The sequence below is a fragment of the Schistosoma haematobium genome, chromosome 7 (genome assembly GCF_000699445.3).
Source record: "Schistosoma haematobium chromosome 7, whole genome shotgun sequence".
In the NCBI taxonomy this organism is placed as follows: Eukaryota; Metazoa; Platyhelminthes; class Trematoda; order Strigeidida; family Schistosomatidae; genus Schistosoma; species Schistosoma haematobium.
In genome coordinates this window covers 382,597-393,216 of record NC_067202.1, presented here as the reverse complement: position 1 = coordinate 393,216, position 10,620 = coordinate 382,597, and positions in this window count along the sequence as shown.

The window sequence follows — 10,620 nt, the reverse complement described above, 5'->3', positions numbered from 1 at the left end:
ATGATACTTATAGTCATTTATGCAATCATCACAAAGACTTTATGAATTTTAGTTAAATCTCTAAGAAAGGTAATTATCATCCTTTTCAATCAAAGTGGTTTTATTATAAGGATATTCACAGTATCCACATTAGATTGGCTGGGCTGTCTTAGGCACTGGACTCGAGAATAGTCCTCTGAGTGTTCTGATATACGATGTAAGCTTGAGTTTGAATTCTACTATGTTTATAATTATCTCTCTTATCCATGTCCTGTCTCATATACACATAACTTCATTCTATAAAGATGATAAGTCAACACTTCAAGGTAAATTGTTTTCTAACATGATCCTTTTAATAACTATTGAGATTTTAATGGTTTGTTGTAATTGAAATGTAACTTGCATTTATAACAGTAATTTAATCAAATGTTTACATATACCATAATATCCTAGCTGTTGTAATACCAGAACTTAGAAATCACCATAGAGTATTTTTAAGAGAGAAGAATATTGCGGTGATTAATTACTTCCAAATCCTCGGGTTCAGACTGTACACTTAAAAATCCATTAGGTTAAAATAAACGAATGAGACAATGTGATTCGTTCAAATGAGGAACTCTTGCATCAATTACGGATTGAATACATTCGAAATATTTCATTTGTTAATTTATAGCAGCTCACATATATTTTTGTTTGTTCACATTTAATTTGCTTAGACCCGTTTATTAACTTATTTAGCAGACAGTCATTTGTACAACGACGACAACTTATTTATACCATTGTACTTTTATTATTGTTGCGCTTGTATGAATATGTATGCTTGTGCATTGCTTACCGCCTACGTACATATTCATTCTGCTAGCCTTACTGTTAGTCGCTTAATTGGTCCAATGATTCATTCCTTTCACTATGTATATATATGTACATTTTAATCCTGCTCATTGACTCGCACGCTCAATCACTTGTCCGCTTGCTTTTCTGCACTATTCTTCCATGCTTTCTTAGCCTACCTGTAATTTTGGTTATCTGTGCGTGGTGCAATAATAAACTTAATCAACACTTCGCATTTGCCTTCTGATTCATGCACCGTTGGGCGTTATCTATAACAGTTATCAGGACGAGCAGTAAACGAAGTTTAAAGAATTATATCGAATACCGACCGCCATAAATTTTATTGGTCATTTAAGTAACGTGAGAGGAATTTTCCTTTAAGATGTTTAGTTACGATCAGTATCATAAAATAAGTTATGTGAATATGAAATATTGTAGGAGACGTTTTATGCTGGTGTCAATACGTTAATAACAGTAGTCTTAAAGTTGTCTAAATATAATATGGAGTAAGAGAAGTCTTGTCAGAGCAATTATGGCAAAAGTGATAAAAAGTTAACATGAATTAAGAAAAATCAATCTGTAAATTAAGAATAAATCTTAACGAGATTTGATTATATACCTTGTATCCAGGATGGCCTATTTGTAGCCCACAATAGACCGAAAGTCCGAATAAATCGATTTCGGTTACCTGCGTCTGAGTTTTTTTTTTGGAGTTGATCAAGATGAGTTCAACTAAGTAGATGAGGTGTGATGAAGTAGGATAACATTATTCATAGAGTTCTCTATTGTTTTTCCCTACAATCCTAGCTTGTTTTTACTAGCTTGCAAATAGGTTGATTTTATTGTGGACCTTGTAGTACAATAGTTACATATTTATAATTGTAGAATTTGACAACGAATTCATTACAAACAGTTTTACATTCTACATCTATTTTAAACCAAATAGCATAATTATAAATGGTGAAATTTAAATATAATTTAGTCTGTATATAACAATTAAAATCAGAACTGGTCACGGACTTTATTTATTTATGGAGTATTATTGGTGTATATTTCTACGGGATTATTATTCAGTAACTATATTATAAACTTCCATTTGATCTATTAGCTACTGTTATACCATTTATTATTCTTAAGTTATTTTCAATCGATGAGTTACAGTATCTCACGATCACTACCACTTTTTGGCTTGATCTTTGATAATTGTTATTTTCTATTTTATGGTATGATGCGGTCTGATTTGGTTGTATATAAATCAAGTATGTTTTTAATATGTGATTCACACAACCAAGACTGATATTTGTGTTCTGAATTTAAAGGGTTGGGCTAGGTGGAAAGACCAATCAGGACTCAGAGTTGACTCTAGGCTGCTCGTACTGATTAACGCATCAATGGTTTGGTTAAGTATCAAAGTCATATGGGTCGTGCCGTATGTGTTTATTTAGTCGCATGATAATTAACGGATTACCGAAATCACAACACATAGTATTAAATTTTTACGTTTATTCATGAATTTTCAAACTATTTATGAGATGAAGTAGTACGGATCACTCTGACACAGTCTAATTTATTTTGACACAACCAGAATATTTATTCTCTATGAAGATGATTTCTCTAAATTTTCGTTTATCAAATATGAAAACATTCATTTTTTCGGTGAGCACAACTGAGGAGTCTCACACTAGGACGAAACGGCTATCCAATGCTTCCAGGTTTCTCATGGTGATCAAGCTTCAATTGACTCATGAATTCAACTATTAAAATTACTATAATATCCACAAAAAAACCCGTTTCTGTGAATATTGTGAATTCTTCATATGAACATTGCATTTTACAATCTATATTCATTGAAGATTCAGATTAATACATGAGTAAATATGCTACAAACTTCTACTTGATATTCACTTTGATTTAGTAGCATACTGTATATTCAACAAGACTCAAGGTGTGTAAAAAGATACAACAGTATCAATACAGTGATGAGAAAGAAACATAAATCACGAAATTACTTTTACTGTATTAAAATTTCTACCTAAATGAAAACCAACTGTAAGGTACACAAAAATAGCACACAGAAGAAAACTTTATATTTAACAATAAAGAATATAAAACAAAGTTGCTTATCCTCATGGGTATAACAAACTGACAAATGAAGCAAACAAGCAAGCGAACAAAAAACATAATAACATCACTAACCAGTAAATTAATTTAGCGATTCCATTCGAAGCAGAAACTAATTGGGGAAAAAGAAAGAACATAAGAAAAAGAAAAAAACTAGGCAACTTCTAGTTTACGAAATCTTATCCTAATGATTCATATAGATAGACAAATGAGAATTATAATAAGTATTGACACATGAGCCTAATAAAGATCACATATTTTTCGTTCTTTTTTTTTCGTTTTCTAAGTCAACTCTGATGTACTCCTCTTCTTCTTCTTCTTCTTCTTCTACAATTGTTGGCATGTATGTTTATACTTGTATTTATCATTTCGTGTATGTAAAAGAAAAATGTAATAGTTGGCCAGGAATATCCAAACCTGAACTTCGTACATTTTGTTTCACATAAATAATCAACGATATAATTAGAAAAACTAAACGTTTTTTCTTGTTTGTTATCTGTCAAAAATACATCAGGAGTTTTGAAGTAAAAGTTATTATGTTAGAATCTTGGTGAGAATTTCGACACTTGAATGAAGATACATTCAAATAAAATGTTGTCTATAGGATATAACATGTTTATTGAATTTCACAACTAGCCGTTATGCTAATTATATGAAAATCTTGTGACCGACTAGTAATATCAAAGCACTCCACTCAGAATGTACACATGACAAAAGGAGACTGATCAATTGTACTCTATAACATGAACAATGGGAAAATTCAAACTATTACAAATAAAATGTATCATTATCAGTTTGAAAAAGTTCCATTTATGAGACGATCTATTTAAGATTTCAATAAGAAATTCAATCGATTTAATTACATGTAATGTTCCATGATGTAATGAAAACAAGAAACAATTAAGTATCGAAGGCGGGATCGTAAATGCGCACTGCTAAGGAGTCTCACACTAGGACGAAACGGCCATCCAGTACTTCCAGGTTTTCCATAGTGGTCTAGCTTTAATTGACTCATGATTTCAACTAGTAAAATTTCTAAAATCTCCACAAAACCCCTTCTGATAAAATCTATATATATTGACACTAACTACTTTACGAAATATAAAGTAAATTTATTATCACTAGGTAATAAATATTTCATTCAGATTTGATGAAGTTTATATAACAGCAGTGTTGTCTATATTTAAAATGACCATAAATAATCAACGAGGTTATGAGTAGTAAATGAGTTTTATTTGTGTTCTGAGTTTCCCCTAGGGTCATATAATAAAAAAATTTAACAGAATTTTACCACAAAAAAAATATTTTTCACCTATACTATTCTGATTTCTTGAAATTACAATGTGGGTAAGACATAAATGTTTTTTTTTCTTTTTTTAAAAAAAGTATAATCAAGTGGAAACAAACCTCTTAAATTATACTTCATAACCGATAAAATGAAATAAGAAATATAACGGTTTTATTTTGTTGCACACTTTAAGAGTAAATATCAACTCTTGGATGCAGATACATACAGCTGACGAGTCTCACATAGGACGAAACGCGCGTCTTGTATTCCACTGCTAGCCACTATCCATCATTGCTTATGAATTATTCTCGTTTGAAATTTAAAGTAACCCTATTCGTTACATGACATTGTATTGTTATTTACAATCAGTTTCTAGGATTTGTAAGGAGATACACTTTTCTTACTCTAACCGACCTCAGACCTAAAAATCCAATGATTTTTGTTGAAAAAATAACTCCAATACACCTCATTTATGGATACTTTACTTCACAATATTTTTGAAAGTTAACTCAATCTAATGTCATAATCTTTTTCTCCTATAAATAAAGAAGTGTTTAGTGTGTACATCAACTCCCTTATCTCTTATTTAATTCTTGTCAATTTATACATTAGCTAACCCCTTAGTCAAGTATTTGGTGTGGTCATCAATGATGTTATTACTTCTTCTATATTACATTACTTATATTGAAAATGATTTCGATTCTTATCATAGGGTGTGACTGAAAATTAGACGATCTTAGCTTTCTTTTTACCCGTAACAATTAATTTTAAAAGTATAATCATCAGTATTAAAGAAATAATAACTAGTTTGTTTATTATCGAAATATATGCTCAATATGTCTAGGACAACAAACTTTTCCTGCCAAATATATGGCACGTTGAGTAATAAATTATCTTTGGTTGTAACTGTTAGCTGACGTTTGTTACATAACCATGTAAACTGGAAAGCATTGGACATCTATCTTGTTGTAGTATGGAATATCTCAGTAGTGCATACATACACCACATCATCAATTATAGAACCTAAGACCTTGACGAGAGCTTAAGTTTCAAATTAACATTTTGTAATTCAATGATTAACATTTATAACCTTAATACAATCAAGATATCGTGGAGCGTTCATTCAATCCTATTAGTGATATTTATGCTTTCACTAACAATCCTAAACAACAATAGTGATAGATACTCACTTAAACTCTAAAAATAACTTAACGACGTTAGCCATTAATTAACACATGATATATATTAAAGTCGGAAATGCAAACCGGTGGATCTCAACCCAGTAGTATGAAAGTTAAACATTCGTCAAGAGGCTTATTGGTCGTGTTTTCTATGTCTAGTAAGTTCGTAAGTGTACATTGCTTGTGAATCTCATGCTACGACAGAACAACTGTCCAATACTTTCTAGTTTTCAGTGGTTGTCTAATTAGATTTATACGTGTATCTTATTCTTTATTGCATATCAATAAATAAGATCAGAGCCATATAGAAATTGTGAATTATTCTGACTTCAACAATCTAGAATCCCTAGTTAGATTTGTTTGGACCATTTGTGATTACTTTTACTTAATGGTCACATAATTTTATTCAACTCTACGGTTACGATTGTTTATTTGACAGAAAGTAATTGATTTAACCTGAAATGAATGGGATGTATTTTTGCCGTCCTATGAAATAGTCTTTTTAATTTGGACTTAAAATTACTTTCGTTGTTCAGTGTGTAGTTTGGGTGACTTTACTGAGGGTCAAACCAAGAACCTTCTAGTCTATTGGTGGGTGGTGAGCCTATGTCAAATGTCTGCATGTCTATCTCCTGTCAGTTCGCAATATTGTGCAATCATCATTCAGTTCCGCTTAAAATTAGTCCTTGATGTCGGCTACAAAATTCAACGATCTCCCTAGATTTGCTTCAATTTAGACAAGTGTAGTAGTTTTTGATGAATCATCTTATAATGAAACAATAAACTGAGGAATCAAACCGTATTAGGACATATAACTAAATGATAGAGTAGTGGTGATCTAGTGCAAAATGAACATGAGATCAATATAGTATACTTGTACAACTTGAGAATGATGTCGTTCAAAATGTGTCATACTGATCTACTTTATTTTAATTTATGAGAAACGTTTTCATTATTTTTAGTAATAGAATTTAGTGAATGAAATGATAACTCTCAATTAGTAATAAGGATATACAAAGTGATCTAATGTTTTACAATGTTTGATTTGTGTTAAGATTTCAGATCATTTTCGAGTAAATTAAATCTACATATGATGTCAAAGGTATCTAACTGACGAGATTCAATTAAAATGTATCTAAAGCAAGTTACATTTGGTTGAAAGTAAATTTACTGAAATTAAGATAAGGAATTAGTTTAAAAGAAATTTAGTTAGCGATACAATTCAACATTTCTACTATCCAATTTTCCAATGATCAATCACGTTTTTCTTTTTTTAGTTTAAATTGATCCCAATTCATATAACATGAACAACAAATTGGATAGAACTAGAAAGGAAGTCACAGGACAGAGTGTGTTGGAGAATGCTGGTCGACGGCCTATACTCCATATGGCGTAACAGGCGTAAGTAAGTAAGTATGTAATGTAACATGTTAAGAGTACTATTGAATAAAACAAATTATTTATACTCTTATAATGGCAAACAGAAATTTCTTGTTTAGTATAAGTAAATTATGATTAAGATTTTTAAGAAAATATTTCTTCAAGTGAAGTGATTATCAGTGAAATCAATGACTAGAGTGACATCACATTTACGATCTGTTAGCTGAACATATCTGTATCCCAATATTGGTGTTCATACATGGAGTTTAACGTAAAACTTTCTTTGTTAAACAACTGACACATCGTTTACTTAACTACTGATTGTAAATAGTCATTAGTTTGTGCAAATACCTGACATGATATTTTCATTCTGAAATGTTGTACTCAATATGGCTGGCAAAAATAGTATTTAATCAGTAACTAACTAACCAGTAATGTTCATGATAATCACCATGGTATCAACTTAGTCCAATTTTGAATTAAGAAGAAATTTGTTTGTTTTTTTCGTTATAAAATTTGTATAATGGAAATCATGCATGCCATTATGTATTAATGGAAGTTTCTTTAAGAATAAATATTTGAAAAACTTTTTGTTTTAAAAGAAAATTACCACCCACATGAGTACATGTTCACATCTAATATAAATACTGATGCTTTCATTTCATCTCAATTGGTGATGAAGAAGATGAAGAAGAAGAAGAAGAAGAAAGAAATAATTAAACCCCTAATGTTCAAAAATGTATATATTTTAAAATATTATCCGTACTTTTGGTGGAATTTTGTTCTCTGAGTTGGATGGTTTGGTCGTAGAGCTTTCATCGTTCTTTTGAACGACATCACCAGCGCAAACTTCAAATAGAAGTGAAGTGTTCGGACTTCGTCACATATGATTCATAGCTTATCCTGTACACCTCAATGTTGATTGATTCTTATTGAGGATGTCATTTAAAAGAACGATGAAAACTCCACGACCAAACCATCCATTCCATCGAAATCACCCACCTGAGCTACAAATCTTCTCCACCATCTCATTATTCATACTTTGATTGATCAACTCTTTGAGAACCTACTAAATGTTTGATTCGCTCATATGATGTTTCTATTGGAGAGACTACTAACAAAAGTGTTGTTTTCTTTTAAGTAGTACACATCAACCCAAATATCTATTAAGTGATTATATTAGGAGACAGGTTTTTAAAATAAAGAAAACTAACAAAGAGTCTCGATAATGATATTAGAAGACGAAGATTATCAGAAATATATGATATATTAGCGCAGTACATTTTGAACAATCTGATCACACATATACTTGTTAAGAGCATTTATATATGAAAATTAAATGGTCAACTAGACTGAAAACGGGGTAAGAGGTGATAAGGATAATGATAGGAGTAATAATAATAATAATAATGTGAACACAATTTGAAACCCAATCACTCTGGATAATAAGTCAATATGTGTGATCAGATTGTTCGAAATGTATTGCGCTAATATATCACATAATTCTGATAATCTTCATCTTCTCATTGCATTATCGAAATTTATCAAAGGGACTAATTGTTTTAATAAAGAGTCGTCGGTTTTTTAATTTCTTTACAAACATAATCAGAATGGGTTTTTGTGGAGATTTTTAGATATTTTACTGATTGAAATCATGAGTCAATTGAAGCTTGATTACTATGGAAAACCTGGAAGCACTGGACGGCCGTTTCGTCCTAGTATGGGACTCCTCAGCAGTGCACATCCACAACGATATAAACATAATATTTAGTTAATAAAAACACCATACAAGTAATTCATGTTTGTACTAACATATTTATCCATATCTATGTAAGTTCATTCGCTGATGTATCATTCAGTCTATTCATACACATTCTTAATTATGAAATAAATAAGTGTACATTTTGGAGACAGAATTACTGACATTTTTCTTTCTTTTTTTTACTTCATTATTGTTGTGAATGACTTATAGATTGGATAATAAAAGAGAAAAGTATCTTTTTAGATAAAAAAAGGGGGTTGGATTGTATAGTTTTTTTCTTTTTTTCTTCATTCTTCTCCAAAGGATTTACGTTTTTTTTTTTTTTCATTTTTCTATTCCACAAACTGGATGAAGCTTTTCTATGTAGATTTATATATAAATACGCTTATTGAATTAAACTGAAGTGTATGTAATGAAGAAATATATATTACCATTGGTTGTAGAAGAAAAGAACATTGTTTCTTCTCCCTATTCATATATCTTCAGTGATATTAATTAGTTTAAATGACATAATGGAAAGATAAATTTGTGAATTTACCACAAATGATCCATTAAAGAAAACAAAGCAAAACTGGATCAACTCATTCAAACATGTTTTAAACTCATTTGAATATCTTGAATAAACAAAAACACATTTCAGTTAAGTCTGAATGATTTGATTATTTCATTATCAAACATTGTAATATGATCGGCTTATAGGTTTTAATTTATTAATCTTAAATAATTATGACTGAACATGTTTAAACGAAAGTCATCATCTAGATGATACAAGTGTTTATTAATAGTTGTCTAGGTAAAATACTTCAGATTCGTTGGTGATACACCATCAGCAACAACCTACTGTGAGAGAGAGAGCAAACCAGATTCCATTGGAGGAAGTAATCAAGAAGAAGCGCTGGAATTGGACAGAATACACATTGAGGAAAGCACCCAACTACGTTACAAGGCAAGACCTCCCTTGGAATATTCAAGGCTAAAAGAGAAGAGGAACACCAAAGAACACATCACACCGCGAAATGAAGATAGACATGAGAAGAATGAACAAGAATTGGATAGAACTACAATGGAAGGCTTGAAACACAGTAGGTTGGAAAATGTTAGTTAGCGGCTTATATTCCATTAGGGGTAACAGGTGTTAAACAAACAGATTAATAATAGAAATCTCAAAATATACTCCATTTATCTGTTACAAGTTTAACTCTTTAATACTTTTCGATAAAACTACAATGTTTAAGTGTTTTCAAAATACTCCCTATTGAAGTAAATTAATGAAACCATCGACAATCAATCGTTTCACAATCAATTTATAACTCCAATATTCTTCAACTAACTAACAAGCCAGATCCCAGCGGAGGAAGAAATCAGGAAGAAGCGCTGGAAGTGGATAGGACACACATTGAGGAAAGCACCCAACTGCGTAACAAGACAAGCCCTCACATGGAATCCTGAAGGCCAAAGGAAAACAGGAAGACCAAAGAACACATTACGCTGGGAAATGGAGATAGACATAAGAAAAATGAACAAGAATTGGATGGAACTAGAAAAGAAGGCGGAGGACAGAGTGGGTTGGAGAATGCTGGTCAGCGGCCTATGCTCCATTGGGAGTAACAGGCGTAAGCAAGTAAGTAAGTAAGTAACAATAATTAAATCATACAGATTGTTTAAAAGAAAATTATATACACTAAAGATAATAGTATCATTATATTGATACGATATAACAGAATTAAAAGAATGAACATTAGGTCGGTGCTTTGTGTTTTATTATTGAATTCAAATAATTGACAGAATGTATCTATGGTTACAAATAGCCTTCTTATTTCATTGAAACTATAAATCAATAGTGTAACAAATTACTAAATCTATACAGTTAAAATATGACATTGAAAATTACTATCATGCTTAGTAAACTGTTTAAAAGAAACAATTTAAGAATGATCTCCTTATGTGATATTCTTAGGTGCTAAATAGTTCATTCTTCATTTTATAATGATCCACTCTGTCCAATTAGAATGTTGGTTTATCGGTCATTTAACTGGGTCATTTTAAAAAGTAATCATAAGCTCAAATTAAATAGAAAG